Source organism: Felis catus, chromosome B3 (assembly GCF_018350175.1).
Source record: "Felis catus isolate Fca126 chromosome B3, F.catus_Fca126_mat1.0, whole genome shotgun sequence".
In the NCBI taxonomy this organism is placed as follows: domain Eukaryota; kingdom Metazoa; phylum Chordata; class Mammalia; order Carnivora; family Felidae; genus Felis; species Felis catus.
This window is the reverse complement of record NC_058373.1, coordinates 98,971,196-98,990,000: the sequence shown is the minus strand read 5'-3', so window position 1 is coordinate 98,990,000 and position 18,805 is coordinate 98,971,196. Positions and strand designations below refer to the sequence as shown.

General features: G+C 37.7%; 1 protein-coding gene across 1 annotated transcript in view; it reads right to left on the bottom strand.

Annotated features, from left to right (window-relative positions):
* The window catches only part of FRMD6 (FERM domain containing 6), a 199,242-nt gene extending 184,659 nt beyond the window's left edge, over window positions 1–14,583 (bottom strand). Inside the window, exon 1 of the mRNA XM_019833010.3 lies at window positions 14,527–14,583. The gene's annotated coding sequence lies outside the window, so the exon portion shown is untranslated. The remainder of the gene's footprint in view (window positions 1–14,526) is intronic.
* Window positions 14,584–18,805: the final 4,222 nt, after the last annotated feature.

The following is an 18,805-nucleotide window of genomic DNA, read 5'->3' as shown; positions in this document are numbered from 1 at the left end:
GTATTTTTATCACACACAAATAATAAAAATAAAAATGAAAAACAATAATAATAAACAAATAGTCCACTTAAAAATGGGCAGAAGACATAAACAGATTATTTCCCCGAAGAAGACCTCCAGATGGCCATCAGACACACGAAAAGATGCTCAACAACACTCATCCTCAAGGAAATGCAAATCAAAACCGCAATGAGATACCACCTCATACTTGTCAGAATGGCTAAAATCAAAACCACAAGAAATTATAAATGTTGACAAGGATGTGGAGAAAAAGGAACCTTCATGCACTGTTGGTGGGAATGCAAACTAGTGCAGCTACTGTGGAAAACAGTATGGAGCTTCTTCAAAAAATTAAAAATAGAAACACCTTACAATCCAGTAATTTCATTACTGGATTTGGGTATTTACCCAAAAACATAAAAACACTAATTCGAAGGGGTACATGCACCCCTATGTTTATTGCGGCATTATTTTACAAGCAGCCTAAGTGTCCACTCATAGATAAATGGATAAATAGGGTGTGGTACGTATATACAATGGAATATTATTTGACCATAAAAAAGAATGAAATTTTTCCATTTGCAACAACATGGATAGAGCTACAGAGTATAATGCTAAGTGAAACAAGTTAAAGACAAATACCATATGATCTCACTCGCATGTGGAATTTAAGAAACAAAACAAATGAACAAAGGAAAAAAGAGACAGTGAGACAGACAAACCAAGAAGCAGACTCTTAACAATAGAGAACAAACTGTTGGTTATCAGAGGAGAGGTGGGGGTGGGATGGGTGAAACAGGTAAAGGGGATTAAAGAGTACACTTACCGTGATAAAAATAAAATAAAATATAACAATAAAAAAGAATAAACAACAACAACAACAACAACAATAAAGAGGGAAGAAGAAAACCTTTGGAGGTGACAGCTATGTTTATGGTATAGATTGTGGTGATGGCTTCACAGGTGTCTCCTTATCCCCAAACTCATTGTTTCATATATTATTAAGTATGTACAGCTTTTTTCTATGTTGACCATACCTCTATAAGGTGGTTTAAAAAATAACTGTAAATTAAATGAGTTGCCATTATTTCAGAATTAGGAATTTCCCATAAATATTCAAGTTTTGGTGTCTTTTGAAAAATCAGAAGAGCTGGCACCACTGGGCCTCACACTGGCACACGAATGGGCCTCAGTAGCGGCTACCTGTTGGAAAGGACTGGGTACTCCAGTTTGCAGACTGTCTATACTAGGTTTAGATCAGCATTCTGTTCAGTCTGCTTCTCCTGTAAAATCACTACCTGGCCCCTAGAGGCATCAGAGTTTGCGCCTGTTGGCAGGGGATCCAAGGGACACTTGTCACCTGTAACTGTTTGCCCAATCCCTAAAAATATTACACTTAAAGCCCCCAAAGTTCAAAGGCAAAATGGTGTCTACACTTATAGTGCTGAATCTACCCAAACAGGACACCGATTCTAAATCTGTGTGTGGTTCTGGGATGTCAAGTTATGGCAGATAGGGGTCCACCTATCTGGTGGTCACCTTAGTAAAGAATCAGGCTTTTTATTTCGCGTATACTTTTCATGATAGTTCATCAACAAATTTGCTCCCATTAAAGGAAACCTATCACAGAAAATTCAAAATTTACACAGAAAATACATTAGCATATGTACACTCGTTTACTTTATACACACACACACACACACACATATACACACACTGTGAACTGCTATGGGCTAAGCAATATTCTAGGCACTAATCTCTTTAAACTATGACTTATATTCAATAACATGAGGGATAATCAAATGAGAAAAAACAGGTCATAAATTCATTATATATTGTATATATAACATATTAAGATTGTGTATGTACATGTGTGGTTTCTGATGGTTTCTATTAAGTTAGTGATGGAGCAAATACACATATACATATAGTCAAAATATCTTAGCATATATTTACATGATATATGTTAATATGCTTTACATTATATGAATTTATTTGTGAATTTATTTATATAAAATGAATTTATTTGTATATTATGTGTTCATTTATATAGAGATTTCAAAGCGCATTGATCATCTGTATTTAAACAATTTTTTTCTTCTACAATGAACTTATATGCCTTCAGGTCACTTTTAAAGATTACTTATAAAGATTATACTTTCTTCAAGAATGCCAAAATTATTGAAGTTCAAAGAAGTATCCTAAGAATACTACTTTCTGGTTCTGATATTTGTCTACATGTCAGTTACCTGTGGCAAATGGGGCAAGGTTTTTACTTGGATTAGACAGGGCAGAGATCTAGATATAAGGGCCGGGGTAAACCAGGATTGTACTAGTGATCAGGGATGGGCAGAGAATACCACAGGTGTTGAAAGGAAGTGTACTTTGCAGATAAACCATCATTTCAGACCATTTCAGTGAGGGACAAATGGAAGTTATTCCAATAGAACACTTGAATCCAAGGAGATCTTGCACAGGGAAACAGGGTGTGCCACATAATGAGTGGCACCAGGGACCAGCAAACTGGGAGGGAATTCAAAGCATTCATTATGCACGTCAATGTGTCACATACTAAAGGATGCAATATTTTTCTGCAGCACAATGAGGAAACTGAGGCTCAGAGAGGCAAAAGAAACTAGTATTTGGTGAACACTACCAGGTATTGTACAATCACAGACATGATGAAAACTGCCCAAGGTCACACAAGTAGTTACTGGGAGAGCTGGAATTCGAACCCAAGTTTTCTGATTTCATGGCCAGTGCTCCTAATACTCCCTTTACCACCCCACTTCTACCTCCATATCCTGAAGCTTCATCTCAGGAATCCACTCATGCTGGGAGTCATGGAGTGTCTCCTCCTAAGCTGCTCTTTGATGAGGCTGGTATTGGCAAAGCCACTCAGAGCTCTTTCCTGAGGGTAGCACTGACACACAGGCACAAATGTTTTCATCACGTGTCAGAGAAGCAGAAACCACCCCCTGTTACACGATATTGGCTGGCTTTAATTTCCAACAACTTATTGAATGAAAAAATGAACCAACAATAGAAGGATATCATGCCTCTTTCCAAAAGAAATGGTATCAGTGAACAGGTGTATTTAAGATGAGAAAAGGAGGCACAGGTTGTTTCTCTCTGAGTGAACACCTCTGTGTTAACATAGGACTCTGATTATTAGCAGACATGGCATGAGCACCATTGTGGTGGTCAGGTCAGTGGACATGGTCTGGTGGCAGGGGAGTGGATGTTTAAGGCATGGTCCCTGTCTCTAAAAGGTTTATACTCTAGTTGTGGAAATAGGGAACAGCCAGGAAAATGGAACATAGCAACAAAGGGCCCAGATGCAGAGTGTTAGATGAGTTTAGCGGAGGGAATATTGTCTTCATTGCTGGAAAACACCCTTCCACACCCCAAACCTGGCTCCATGGGCTGATGGAGGCCTATAACTGCCCAATCAATTCCTAAAATAAGCCTTTTTTGGCCTGTCAATGTTATACTATATTGTGATCATGACACTAAGCAAGCATTTCCTGATGAAGTAATAACAAAAATTAAATTCTGCTTGGACTTGATTTTTTTTATATATATTTATATTTTTCTTTCGAATTTTTTGGAGAAAAAATGGTAAAGGTACCATGCTCTTCATCCATCCATACATCCACCCAGCCAGCCAGCCACTCACCCACCCACCCATCCATCCATCCATCTGTCCACCTCCAATATGTCATGCACCAAGCTAAGTGATGCGAATCCAAAGGCCTGGAAGGCAGTATCCCTGCCTTCAGAGCATGCTCTGCCAAGGAACAACACTGCACCCACTTCTTTCTGGATCTGCTTGGCAGTCATATATGGAATATGAATGCCACCTAGACAGAATGATAAGCTCCTTAAATGGATTAAGTATCACAGACATGCATTATGTCTGGTTCTCAAATGTCAGTATGAATACAAGTCACGTGGGGGCCCTGTTAAAATGCAGATTCTGATGTAGGTCTGGCGTGGCCAGATTCCACATGTCTGATTAACTCCCAGGTAATGCTGCCAGTCCTCGGACTACAGTTTGATAGGAAAGATGTTATAGTACGTGAAGATGACCTTGAAGTCTGGACTTTGGAACACCAGGGTCCCTCTTCATAAGTTAGAGGATAAATATACCACTACCAAATCCACATCTTTCCTTCTTCAGGGAAACATCTTTACAGAAGTGCTTTAGGCTTTAACTGAGATCTCCCCACACTTCCCCTTCCAAAAATCAGGAGTTTATTTAGTCCAGTTAGCTTTCTATTTCCACAGAGCTTCTTCAGTTCTCTCAACGGCAAACTGTGGCTTCAGGAATCCACTGAGAATTAGAAGCACTTCAGAACAAGAAGAGGGGATCCAGAGTTAATTACCCTAAGCCTACTAGGCTATGTTGCAGATTCACAGAGGCACCTGCAATTAATTCTGATGGCTACAAGCCACGGGGTACCTAACAGCTTGTGGGTGATTAAGAATGAATTAGTAACCTTTCATTTAAAAGGTCCCAAGAAAAAAATGGGGACAGATGCCAGATATGTTTACATTACTTACAGAGCTCAGCCATCATGAGCATTCTCACTTATTTTCTGGCAATGCCTCTTTTTAATTTTTCTGTTTTTAAGTGGCACTTGTCCTTTGGTGCCACACTTAAACACAGTCTTAATGATACTTTTGCAAATAATGGGAATTCCTTTCTTTCTAAGATCCAGAAATCTCCGGGTGTCATTTCTTCATAGAAGAAAAGAAATTGGTAATTATCTCCACAGTCTGATGTTGGGCACATTTCGTTTTTTAGTAAAAGATGATTTCATGGCAGCACCTCATTAACATTTCTGTGTATTCCTTTGTTTTAAATTTCTTAAGGCTGTTTTGTTTTGTTTTGTTTTAGAGATTGAGAGAGAAAGCACAAGTAGTGGATAGGCAGAGAGAGAGGGAGACAAAGAATCCCAAGCAGGCTCTGCACTGTCAGCACAGAGCCCAATGTGAGGCTTGAACTCACGAAACCTTGAGATCGTGACCTGAGCCTAGACCAAGAGTCAGTCGCTTAACTGACTGAGCCATCCAGGTGTCCCCTTTCTGTGTATTTTAAAATGAATGCTCTGTGATGCTATTTACAGATTCTTGGTTGGTCTGCAGTTTCTAGTTCAATTACAAAAGACCTAAGATATTTTTTTCAGGGCCACACAGAGTGCCAACATCTACCCAATCTCAAAATCTTTGGGAAATATGCCTACCCTCCAAAATGCTTACAGATGTGACTATAGTAAAATACTCTTCTAATAATACTTGGCATTTCCTTGGCATCATCACAGGATTATTTGGTATGTTATATACAATGATGAAGATAAAGGTGAGTGTCACAATAATTAAAAACAAATCACATTTGGGTAGGATACCATAAGACAGAAAGTTCCCAGGGGATAGAAAAATTAAATTGCTCCATACTAATACGCACTATGGGGCTCTCAATATATATCTCCAGAAGATGTATTTGGTTAGGGCACACCAGGCTAGGATGTGAATCACGGAATGCCACTCCAAGACTGTTACAGAATGTGCATATGATATAAACCAGAAAAGGCTGTATTTTAACCACTGTGACTCATGTATGACAGCCTGTGGCTTCAAGAGAAGGCTCAGAATCAGGATGGCATCAGGCACAGGCAGAACAAACTTGCAGCCAAGAGAAACAGAAGCTTCAGCTTTCCAGCAGAGACCATGATGCACAGAGTGTAGAATTATGTAACCTGTCAGTGGTGGGTACTCGGGGGATAGAGGGGTTTGTGCCTTTTTAGTTTTTCTGGCGTAAATATTTAAACTTCTCCATAACATTAGAGTCACAACTTACTTTCCTGGAATGAGATTCTAAAACAAATTGATAGCCAAAGACTCTGGAATTTCTACATGCCACCAGGTTTGTTTCCATTACAGAACACTCAAAAGTTTTTACGTCTCTCAATTTTCACAGCGATGCTTCTTCCCAAACCTCTGTCGTTGTACCACGGGCTCGGGTTCTTGGTCAACAAGGCACCAATGGCATGTCGGGAACACTCACCTGGTATCTGAACTGTCAGTTTGAAATCTGTCTGTAAGGTGGTATTATAAAACTTGTTTGCCAGCACTGGCTTTTGAACAATCTTTTACTGGGTTTCTCAAAATCAGTTCCTTGTAAAGATACTCTCTCTATTCGTGCCTCTCTATGACTAAGGTCTCTAACGGCATCAGAAGTGCTCAGAGCTGAAACCCAGCCTGAGAAGGTTACTGGCAAGCAGTATGCTTATACTCTACATGTGTACACGAGTTGTTGTCATTTTTATTCAATTACAGTGAAGACGATTTATGGTAGACGATATTTGGGGTGCCTGGCTTGCTCAGTTGGTAGAACATATGACTCTTGGTCTCAGAGTTGTTAAGTTTGAGCCCCACATTGGAGGTAGGGATTATTTTTAAAAATTATTTAAAAAATATAGTAGAAAATTGTTTTTTTTTTTTCTGGTTGCCCAACACTCACCTCATCTCCTTAGTGTAATTAGCACCTCAGTTTTTTTCAAGAGTACATTTTCTCGTCTCTATTAGACACAGTCTGTTAAGGCTCTCACACTAGAGTTAGCCATGTGACAATTTAATCAGAGTGAACTTCAGGCGTTGTGCAAGAACTCTAAGAAAAGTGTTTTTCTCTTTTCTGGTGCATATGATTCTGGGAAGAACTTTCCACATTATTTTTTCTTTTCATTTATTTTATCTATCTCTCTATCATCTATCTATCTATCTATCTATCTATCTATCTATCTATCTATCTATCTATCTATCTATTTTTGAGAGACAGAGACAGAACATGAGCAGGGGAGAGGAGCAAAGAGAGAGAGAGAGAGAAAGAGAGAGAGAGAGAGAGAGAGAGAGAGAATCTTAACTAGGCTCCACACTCACCAAGGAGCCTGACACAGGGCTTGATCCCATGATCCTGAGATTGTGACCTGAGCCAAAATCAAGAGTTGGGCCTGAAGTGACTGAGCCACCCTATTGCCCCAAGAACATTCCACTTTAAAGATAGAATTTGAAACTGCTGGGGCTGCCATATGGAGTCTGGGGATGGAGCTAACAAAGTCGAAGGCAGAAAACAAAATGAACTTTCAAGAGCTAGCAAGAGCCCTACTGCAAACTGTGTTCAAAAACAGACCTATCTCTGAATTCTTACTTTTGGAACAAATAATTCACTTTTTTGGGGCTTAACATAATCTGGGTCGGGAATTCTGCCATTTGTTGCCGAAATCCAGAATTGTCAGATTTTTCTACCAAGCATTTGATGTTGTTCATCATTTTGTCATTTGCCATTTATAATGAAATTCCAACGAGCTGTCTCAAGGAAGACAAAAGTCGAGTGACCGTTTTGAATTTAAATATAATCCTCTGTTTTCATTTTGTCACAACTTTCTTCCTTTTCTTTCTCCCATCAAACGTTTTGCCAGGATGAAGATGATGTAAGAAGGCCCACAATGATTTGATTAGGTTTTGGTTGCTTTATTTTCTGTGTCTGAGCATGTTTCCAGGTGATAAATCGTAGATCATGCATCAGTTTGATAAGGAAACAATTGAGAGTTGGTTGCATTAGTTTTTAATGGTAAAATACTGCTGCTGCTACTACTAGTTGGCACTTACTGAATGCTTTCTGGTAGGGGGGAAAACATGCAAATGCTTGACAGAAACCAACTCGTTTTGTCCTTAAACCTATCTGGTAGGCAGTAGTGTGCTGGTAAACCAGCTCTGAGGAATGGGGAGGGAACCCTAATTTATAGGGTTCCCTGGTTCCTGGGATGTAAATATTCCCACCATGCCTGATTTTAAGCAGCCAATGGTTTACACACTGGCTGGAAAAATTCTTGCACATGTAACAATCAGCCCTTGGGAGCCAGTCTAACAGACTCCAGCACATCCCGGGAGGAACCTGAATCACGGAGAGGCTATGCAGCTTACTCAGATTCAGCGGTTTTCAGACCCAGATCTGCCCTCCTCCACAGCCCATGCTCTCAGTCTCTGCCCTCCTCTCTACCCATGGGGAAGGTTTTCACCCTTTCTTTGAGAAAAGCATACAAGAATGCAAAGGTATTTCTAATCTCCTTTGGATTCAGATAAATTATATTTAGTGAGACTATTTAAAGAGTACTCACGTTTTCTATATTTTATGGGTAAAGAGCAAGAATTTATATTAAAAATGACATTTGTATCAACCTCTTTGATGAATAGTTAACCACGTTCTTCTACCACAGACTGTTTTGAAGATAATCTATGTCTAGTATGTCTGGGAATGCTTATGAAAAATGAAGAAGTGATTTAAAAAGAATGGAGCGCCAATTAAGGGTGACCTATCAACATTTTTCAGCTCTAAACCCTGTCCTAATTCAAGTGTTACTGTTTCTTAATCAAGAAACAAGCCTTTCCAGAAGTTTCCAGGAAATTTATGTGTGGGTTTTGAGTCCATGAAAGATACTGGCTTATAACCATGAATTTAAAATCGTTGTGTGTGAGCATAAATACCAAATATTTCCAAACTATAAAAAATTAAGTAAATTATAATTGATAAGACATTATTCACAGTAATTTCCTTTCATACCCATGCAGGCCTGACTACAAAGTCTTTCTTGGCTCACAAGTAAAGGATTTTGCATATACTGTTTATTATTTTAATCTAAGTGTGAAAGCTACAACAAAGTAAAATTGATAACAATTGTAAACATTAGATAATAGACATCTTTGCACAGCAGAGATATCAGAGTTCACTAGATAACAGGCATGAAGGCACTTTGGAAAATTCAAGACTCTATACAAATGTGAAGAGTTATTACTGAGTAACAATTCCAAAGGTAAAATTTCTCAACAGCCCAATTTATACACATTATTTTTAAACTATAAATTTGTAACAAAGTAGAGACTTCCCTACCTAAATACATGTAATAGAAAAGCTAATCACTAACATAGTCCTAGGAACTACATATTTTCTGTGTATTTCAAGCAGTATTATTTTAGTTTTTAAGAAACTTGATCACCTCTCCAGTCCCTACCAAAAATATTAAGGAAAAAAATTTCTATAGGGAATAAGATGGAATTCTTTGTGTAAATATTTTTGTAAATTCTTGAGTTTAAAAAACCTCCTACTATTAAGAAATTATTATTAAGTTTATTTAGGTAGGATAATCCTATTGAGATTATATTTTAAAAATGGTTCTCATCTGTTGAAGTTACATAATAAAATATTTATGGATGAAATAATATGGTCTCTGAGATTTGCTTCAAAATATCTGGAAGGGAGAAGGGGCAGAGGACACAGAAAAAATATTTGGTCCATGTACTGATAACAGTTGGATCTGTCCTGATGGGTATGTGGAGTTTGTTTACTAGTCAAAGAGTTTTTATATGTTTACAGCTTTCCGTAATAAAAAATTTAAGAAAACTCATCTCATATCAATATTTGAAGCACTGTAGAACATTTCTAGGGCTGAATAAAATGATATGAGGAAAAAATTAATTGCCAAAATATCCATTCTTATTGATTTTACTGACTGGCTCTTGTCTGTTCTGTTCCAGTCCCCTCTCCCATTGCTGCCAGAATTATATTTCTAAAAATTAAATTAGTTCATGGAGTTTCCCTGCTCAAAAGACCTCTTTGGAAGACCCCCATCACCTAAAGGATACAGTCAGTGATTCTTTCTTGTTTTACCCCAGAGCACTTTGGTCTTATTCTCTTATAGGAACCTCTTGTATGGTATGATCTTTTATCAGTTCCTATGTTTTTATCTCCGGCAAGACTGAGATCCACAAGGACAGGGAGCGTGTCTTTTTTTCTTCTATTTTTAATGCATGGCACATTGGCATATGGTAGGTGCTCAATAAGATTTTGGTGAATGGAATGAATGTGAGATACATACTGTATAAAAGTAAATGTTTAGAACAATGGAACTAGAAAAGGAAGTTGTAAAGATGACTAGACAATTGGTACTTGTGTTTTGCCGTAACCCTTCTAAATAATGCATGAGAATTACTTATAATCAAAATTTAAGGTGAAAGAATACTTACACATGATACTTAAGTATCTTTTAATTGAAAAGACGCAAAGGTGAATGCATGTTATTTCTTTGCTATTTTTAGGGATGCACACCTAAAGAAAATACAACCGTTAGGAATATACTATCCTCAACAAATAGTATCCTGGTAATATCATCAGTACAAGATTGTACTGCTTTAGTGTATAAGCACGATCACAAAAATCATAATCAACTCTGGTGCTTTCCCACAAGCAACAAAAGAAAGAAATAGATTGGACTTCATCAAAATTTAAAACTTTTATTCATTAAAGGACACTATCAAGCGAGTGAAAAGACAACTCACAGAATGGGAGAAACTATGTGTAAATCCTATTCCTGACAAGGGTCTAGTACACTACAGACTATAAAAGAACTTCTATAATTCAACAACTAAAAGGCAAACAGCTCAATTAAAAAATGAGCGCCGGACCTGAATGCACTTTTCTCCAAAGAAAATATATGAATGGCCAGCAAGTACATGAAAAGATACTTAAGGTCATTAGTCATTAGGGCAGTGCAAGTCAAAATCACAATGAAATACCACTTCACACCCACTAAGCTTGCTATAATAAAAAACCCAGAACATAACAAGTATTGATGAGGATGTAGAAAAATTAGAATATGCATATGTTGCTAGTAGGAACGTAAAATGGTGCAACCACTGTGCACAACAGTTTGGCAGTTAACATAGAATCACCATGGACTCAGTAATTCCATTTGAAGGCATATACCCAAAAGAATTATAAACGAGTGCTCAAACAGAAACCTGGACACAAATGTTTACAGAGACACTAATTTACAATAGCCAAAGGAAGAAAAACATCCAAATATCTATCAACTAATGACTGGATAAACAAACTGGTATACCATACAGTGGAACATTATCGAACCATAAAAAGGAATGAAGTTCATGCTACAACAGAGATGAACCTTCAAAACACGCTAAGTGAAAGAAGCCAGATACAGAAGGTCGCATATTATATGATTCCATTTATAGGATTTATCCAGAATAAGCAAATTCATAGAAACATAAAGTAGATTAGTAGTTGTCAGGGGCTGGAGGGCAGGGAAGCATGTGGAGTGTCTGCTTAATGGGCTTATCTTTTGGGGTGATGAAAATGTTTTGAAACTAGACAGCAGTGACGCACAACATTGTGAATGTACTGAATGTTACTGGATTAACACTTTAAAATGATTAACATGGTGAATTTTATGTTATGTGTATTTTACCAAAATAAAAATTATGTTTTCCAAGTCCAACTACCAGAGATTCTATTGTGGGGGACCTGGTATGTAGTTTTAACAAGCACTCCAGTGATTTGATGCAGGTGGTTTTGGGAAAATACTTTGAGAAACATTGATATTCTGCTCCTACAGGCATTTAAATTACTTCCACAATAAAAGCCTTATACCACATAATTTAGCAAGGAAAATGTCTCAGAGGCATTACACATTACCTTTCTAAAGTTCCTACTTCCTAAGATGAAAAATTGTTAACCACTTTCAAATGATACTTCTCTAGAGCCTGGTTACATAAGCATGTGTACAGTCTCCCACTCAAAACTTTTCCCCATGACACCTGGAGTCACAGTCCTGTTAACTGATCAAGGCTCATCTCTCCTATGCCCTTGAAGGATGCACATGTTTCTACATCCTACCAAAGGATCTCCTTTGACTTCTGCTCAAATCCATCCGTAGTCAAGAGACTTGAAAATCTGCTGGTGTTTTTTTTTTCTCAACTTCTCTCTGCCTTCCATCTCCCACCTGCATCCTGATTTAGTCCCCAGAACAACCTTGGGAGGTATGTAGTATTTTTATTCCATTCTACTATGAAGAAAGTGAGTCTTAGAGTGAGTGGTTAGGAGACTTGTTCAGAATCATGCAACAAATTATTAAAAACTCAAATTCCATCTCTAGATCCCAAGCTCTGCAAGGGCATAATTTCCATGAGAAAAGGAACTTTGTGCCTTGAATAAAAAAATAGTGGGTATGTTCTTTTTCCCTGAATCCAGAAGTGTACCTCAGTCAACGCACAGTGAAAATTTATAGAGCATGTAAATGATAGACAAAGCTTTGAGAGCAGAGGAAATCTAAGAAAGAAAATCCAAGTTCAATAATCTTGACCCATATAGAGATATAACAGTTTGCAAATTAATAAAGTCAAGTAAAGTCATCCTGATTTGGAGGTCTGCCACAATTTTGTCCCCGGGAATTTTGTTAGGCAGGAACTGGAAACTTGGCTGTGATCACTTGGGAAAACCTCTGGCCTAAGACACCTCACATCTACATTACTGACAGAGATTCCAAGAGTTCAGAAGGAAGGACTCCAAATTGTGATTTTGTTCTTCTACTAGAGAGGTATTCTAAAATAGGAGAGAAGATAAGAAATGGTAGTTCTGCATAGTATTTAGCTTAACATATCAGTCTAAGAAATGAATATCTTTGAGTGTTGTGCTTTCATAAACTTCCTCTTTCATTCTTGTTTCAATGTAAATGCTTAGTATTTTAAAATTTCCTTTGGCAAGACATTTAAAAACCATAGGTAGTAAGATATAATGTTTACTTTTGAATCATTCTCCTTTGAATTTTATTTTATTGGCAGTAAAACAATGATTTGGTTCATTTACTTATAGAATTTATCATTAATTGCCTACCCTAAACAACTACAAATTAAATACTCAAAATATGTGCACTCTGTTGTCTAGGAGACAAAATGGGACAATGGGAATCAGATGAAATAAAAAACAAAGAAAACGGGCTTACGTCACTGGGCTGTAATATCTAATTTGCAAATTTAGTTTGGCCTGTATCCTCTTCTTTAAGCTGTTCTGTTGAATTCTCATTGAGCCTCTACTCTGAGCCAGGCATTGTGCTAGATGACAGAGACACAAAGACAAACCAGTGTCCCCTACCATGATGGCATCCTAGTTTCATAATGTAATGTTTCACTATATCTAAAAGATCTCAAACCCCCTAGAACAAAACCTCATCTCAGATGTGTAAGAATCCTCTAAATTATAGCTCCAAATGAAAAAACAAATCTCTATTTCCCAAATTTCTTTCACCACACACACACATTTTCCTTCTATCTGGCCTGACAACTGGAACATGGATTCTGAGAATAGGACAGGAAATACGTTACGGGCCAACAAAGTTGCAGGCCCATTTCATCTTTGCTTCATTTTCCAGACCCCATCGCTACCCTTCCCTCTGTTCTCTTATCACCCTTAATCTTAATATTTCCAACTGAAGCACCAGGGTTGAAGCACCAGACTTTTAAGAGAATTCTAATTAAGAAAAAAACACCCTGTTCTAACTATTGTCACTGATATCAATGAAGCACTCAAAAAGGACAATAATTGCAAGGCTCCAGAGCAGTCTTTCGGGAGGGCCAGCACATAAAGTGTGTTTTCTGTTGCAGTGTTCCAAGGAAATATTTTTCTTGCTAGTCACTGGAACAGCTGGTTGGGGATTTCCCTATTTTTTTTTTTTTAGAGTGAATTGATTTGGCAAGAAAAATAAATGAATCTTTTCAATTCCCCTTCTCCTCCCCTTTTACCCTACTGCCTCCTCCCCTCCTCTCCCACAACAAGTCAGCTGTACCCCAGGAAAGGTAAGAAGTGAATAAGAAGTCAGACTGTGGCTATTATCTACAAATGACTCACATAGCTGGGTCTTTTTTCTCTGTGTTTCTTACCACCAAGTAAGGAGATTTAATGGGGGAAAATCCAATGTTACTGGCTACACACTCAATGCCTCGGCCTTCCTAAGATAACCACATTCCATTCCAGAACTTAATTCTCCAGAAGGAGGCCAGATCGGTTATACAGATGGTATGTGCCCCACCTTCAATTTGCTCTTCGACCCCCCCCCCACCCCACCCAAAGTTCTTAATTATAGCTATATTTCTCCAGTGCTAACCATTCATTCTTTATTTCACTCAACAAGTTGAGTATCATTCAAGCTGTTGAGTATCCACTATGTGCCAGGCATAGTGATGAAAATTATAATAGTGAGAAAAATGGGAGAGGGGCTTAGAATCTGTTGGGGAAGAAGGACATCAGTCAAGGTGTAACACAAATGAGAGCACAAGCTGAGGTATGCGTTAAGGAAGAACACAGTATTTGTGATGGCTTCCAGAAAAGAATCAGACATGGAGTGGGGTGGGAGGGCAGTTCAAATAGATAGAGCTGAAGGATAAGTAAACCAGGTGAAAAATGCAGGAGAATGGTGAGATCTAGGGAGAGGGAACAGCATGTGCTAGGGCCCTATGATAAGAAGGAGCTTGGCATATTAGAGAAACTGAAAGAAGATCAGAAAGGGTAGAATTCAGAGAAAAGGGAAGAGAGTAGTACAAAGTGGAGATAGAGCCACCAAACAAACAAACAAACAAACATAAAACAAACAAAAAAATAGAAGTTGTAAGTGAACTCACTCAGGTTTCAGGACACAAGATCAATGTATAAAAGTCAGTTGTATTTCTACACAATAGCAGTGAGCAATCTGAAAATGAAATTAAGAAAACATTTTCATTTACAATATCATCAAAAAGAATAAAATACTTAGGAATAAATTTAATTTCAAAAGTGTAGTACTTCTACATTGAAAACTATACAATATTGTTGAAACATTTAAGGAAGAAGAAATAAATGGAAAGGCATCCTCTGTTCATAAACTAGAAGATTGAATATTGTTAAGATGGCAATACTCACCAAACTTATTAACCCCTATTAATGCCCCAGATGATATCTTTGCAGAAATTGACAAGCTGATCCTAAAAATTCATATGGAAATTCAAGGAACGCAGAATAGCCAAAACAAAAAAAGTTGAAACACATATTCTTCCTAATTTCAAAACTTATTACAAGGTATATTCATCAAGACAGCATGGTACAAATATGAAGGCAAACATATAGATCAATGGAGTAGAACGGAGTGTCCAGAAATAAATTCTCCTTTACAGTTAGTTGATTTTTGACAAGGAAACCAAGAAACTACTGGGGAAAATAGTCTTTTCAAATTGTGCCAGGATAAGTGGTTATCCACATGCCAAAAAAAAAAAAAAAAAAAAAAAAAAAAAAAAGAAAAGAAAAAGAAAAAGAAAAAGAAAAAGAAAAAGAAAAAGAAAAAGAAAAAGAAAAAGAAAAAGAAAAAGAAAAAGAAAAAAGGAGCTGGACCCCTACCTCACACCATGTACAAAAATTAATTCAAAATATGTCATCAACTTGAATGAAAGAACTAAACCTGTAAAATTATTAGAAGAAAACATGGAAGCAAGTATTCTTAACCTTGGACTAGGCAATACAGTCTTAGATATGACATCAAATTCACAAGTGATAAAAGAAAAAATAGATTGGACTTCATGAAATTAAAACTTTTATGCTTCAAATTTTACCATCAAGGAAGTGAAAAACCAACTCACAGAATGAGAGAAAATATTCTCAAATCGTATATCAGATGAGGGACTTATATCTAGAATATATAAAGTATTCTTATGACTCTTACGAGAGTAAAAAAGACCATTCAATTTTAAAATGGGCAGAGTCAAGGAAGGAAGGAGGAAGGGAAGAAGGAAAGAAGGGAAGAGAGTCAGGAAAGAGGAAGAGAGAGGAGGGAGGGAGGGAGAAAGGAATGAAAAAGGAAGGAAGGAAGGAAGGAAGGAAGGAAGGAAGGAAGGAAGGAAGGAAGGAAGGAAGGAAGGAAGGAGAATGAGGGAAGGGAGGAATCTAGACACAGACTTTAAACCCTTCACAAAAATTAACTCAAAATGCATCATAGACCTAAATTTAAAATGTAGAAGTATAAAACTCCTGAAAGATAATAATAGAGACAACCTCGGTGGTGGCAATGACTTTTTAGACACAACACTAAAGGCACGATCCATGAAAGAAATAATTAATAAGATGAACTTCATTAAAATTAAAAAGTTCTGCTCTATGAAGGGCACTGTCAAGTAAATGATAAAATAAGCCACAGATTGGGAGAAAATATTTGCAAAAGATATACCTAATAAAGGACTGTCATCTAAAATATACAAAGAACCCTTTAAATTCACTAATTAAAAAAAATGAACAGCTCAATTAAAAACTGGGCAAAAGACCTGAACAGACACATCACCAAAAAGAGTTACAGATGAAAGTGTAGGAAAAGATGCTCAACATTGCATCTAGGGATTGCAAAGTAAAACAACAATGGGATACACCTATTAGAGTGACCAAAATCCAAAACACTGACAACAGCAAATGCTGCAAGGATGTGCAGCAACAAAAATTCTCATTCACTGCTGGTGGGAATGCAAAATGATGCAGCCACTGTGGAAGACAGTTTGGCACTTCCTGACAAAACTAAGCATACACTTACCATATGATCTAGTAATTACATTCCTTCGTATGTACCCAAATGAGTTGAAAACTTATGTCTATACAAAATCCTGCACATGAATGTTTATAGCAGCTTTATTTATAATTGTCCAAACTTAGAAGCAACCAAGATGTCCTTCAGTAAGTGGATAGATAAATAAACTTAGGCACATCCAGACAATAGAATATCATTCAGCATGAAATGAGCTATCAAGCCATTCAAGGACATGGAGGAAGCCTAAATATATATAGCTAAGTGAAATAAACCAATCTGAAAGATCTACATACTATATGATTTCAACTACATGACATTCTAGAAAAGGCAAAAACTATAAAGCCAGGAAAAAGATCAGTCATTACCAGGGGTTGGGGGAGGGGAGATTAATAAGTGGAACATGGAGAATTTTTAGGGCAGTGAAACTATTCTGTACGATACTATGATGGATACATGTCCTTATACACTTATCCAAATCAATAGAATGTACAACACTAACAGTGAACCTTTGGGTGATGATAATGTGTCAATGTAGGTTCATCAACTGTAATAATGTACCACTCTGGTGTGGAATGTTGTTAGTAAGGGGGCTGTGCATAGGTGGGGTGGGAAAAGTATAGAGGAACTCTCTTTGAACTTAAAACTACTCTAAAAAGTCGATATTTTTTAAAAACCCACCCAAATAAATAAGAAATTCCATTATTTATCTCAGTCCACCATGCAAATCATTCTCCCTAATATTGCTAGACTGGTTTATGAATGATCAAAAATGGAAGTTAAAATATTTTCCAAAACCCTTTTTAAATATAGGCAAAGATTTGGAAGAGTATTTCTTCAAAGAAGTTACACAAATGGGCAATAGACACATGGTAACATGTTCAAGATCATTACTCACAAAGGAAAGCAAGGCAAAACTGTAGGATACCACTTCATATCCACCAGGATGGCTAAAATTTAAAAGACAGATAATACTAAGTGTTGGCAAGGATGTAGAGAAATTAGAACCCTCCTATCTTGCTGGTGCAATTTTTAAATGGTTTCATCCCTTTGGAAAACAGTTTGGTACTTCCTCAAAAAGTGAAACATACTGTTACCATATAACCTAGCAAAGGCACTCCAAAAAAAAAAAAAAAAAGGAAAGGACAGAAACTTATGTCCACATAAATATATGTACACTAATGTTAACAGCAACATTATTCATAATAGACAAAAACCAAAAGTTCATCATCTGATGAATGGATAAACAAAATGTGGCACAGCCACACAATGGAATGTTCTTTGGCTCTGAAAAGGAATGAAGCACTGACACACACTATAACATCGATGATCCTGGAAGACATTAGGCTAAGTGACAGAAGCCAGCCACAAAAGACAGTCACAATCATATAATCACATTTTATGTGATTCCATTTTTATGAAATGTCCAGAACAGGCCTATTCAGAGAGACCCAGGGTAGATCCGTGGTTGCTTAGACCTGGGGTGGCGGGGATGTGATAGCTAGACAAATGTCCATGTTTCCCACTGGGGAGTACCTGGCACGTGCTTCTCATTGTATCTGGGTTCTTGTTCCTCTACCCCGCTCATCAGTTTTTTTGTAAAACTAGCAAAGAAAGCATAACTTTTGGGTCACACAAATGACCTTGCTACTAAGCTCAAGTGGAGGCCTTTGTCCAAATGCTCCCTGCCTCACTTCCTGGGGTGGCACGTATTGATTTTTCTTGTGATGGAGCACGTATTCACCAGTTCTGGAAGGCTGAGAATTTTAATCTCCAGTTTTAGGGGAAGGATTATGACACTGACCACACCTGTAAGCAAGATGTTATAGAAGGAAAAGCTAAATAAAATGACTGCTGGCTGGGCAAAGGAGAGACATGGTGATATTTATATAGACCTGACAGGTATTCAAAACAGGAAAGGTAGAAAGGTTTTAAAAGGCAAGCAACTCAGATTGTCCCCCAGGGAAGAAGCCAGGCCCTTGGTACTTTGCCAGAAAATATCTAACCATCACAGCCTTCCTCATTCTTCAACCCTCCAGCACTGTTGGGACTGAGTTCTGAGTGCTGATGACTGAATCATATATTGCCAGGGGGACAGTGACAAAATCCCTCCATTTTTAAAGCAGTGATATGGAATGGGTGATGGCTGTTTATGTAGGGGACGTTGGTTTAAGCATGTGGTTCAAGAAAAAACAACGAGGGGCAGCTGGGTGGCTCAGTCGGTTAAGTGTCCGACTTCGGCTCAGGTCATGATCTCATGGTTAGTGAGTTTGAGCCCCACGTTGGGCTCTGTGCTGACAGCTCAGAGCCTGGAGCCTGCTTCAGATTCTGTGTCCCCTTCTCTCTCCGCCCCAGACTTCCTT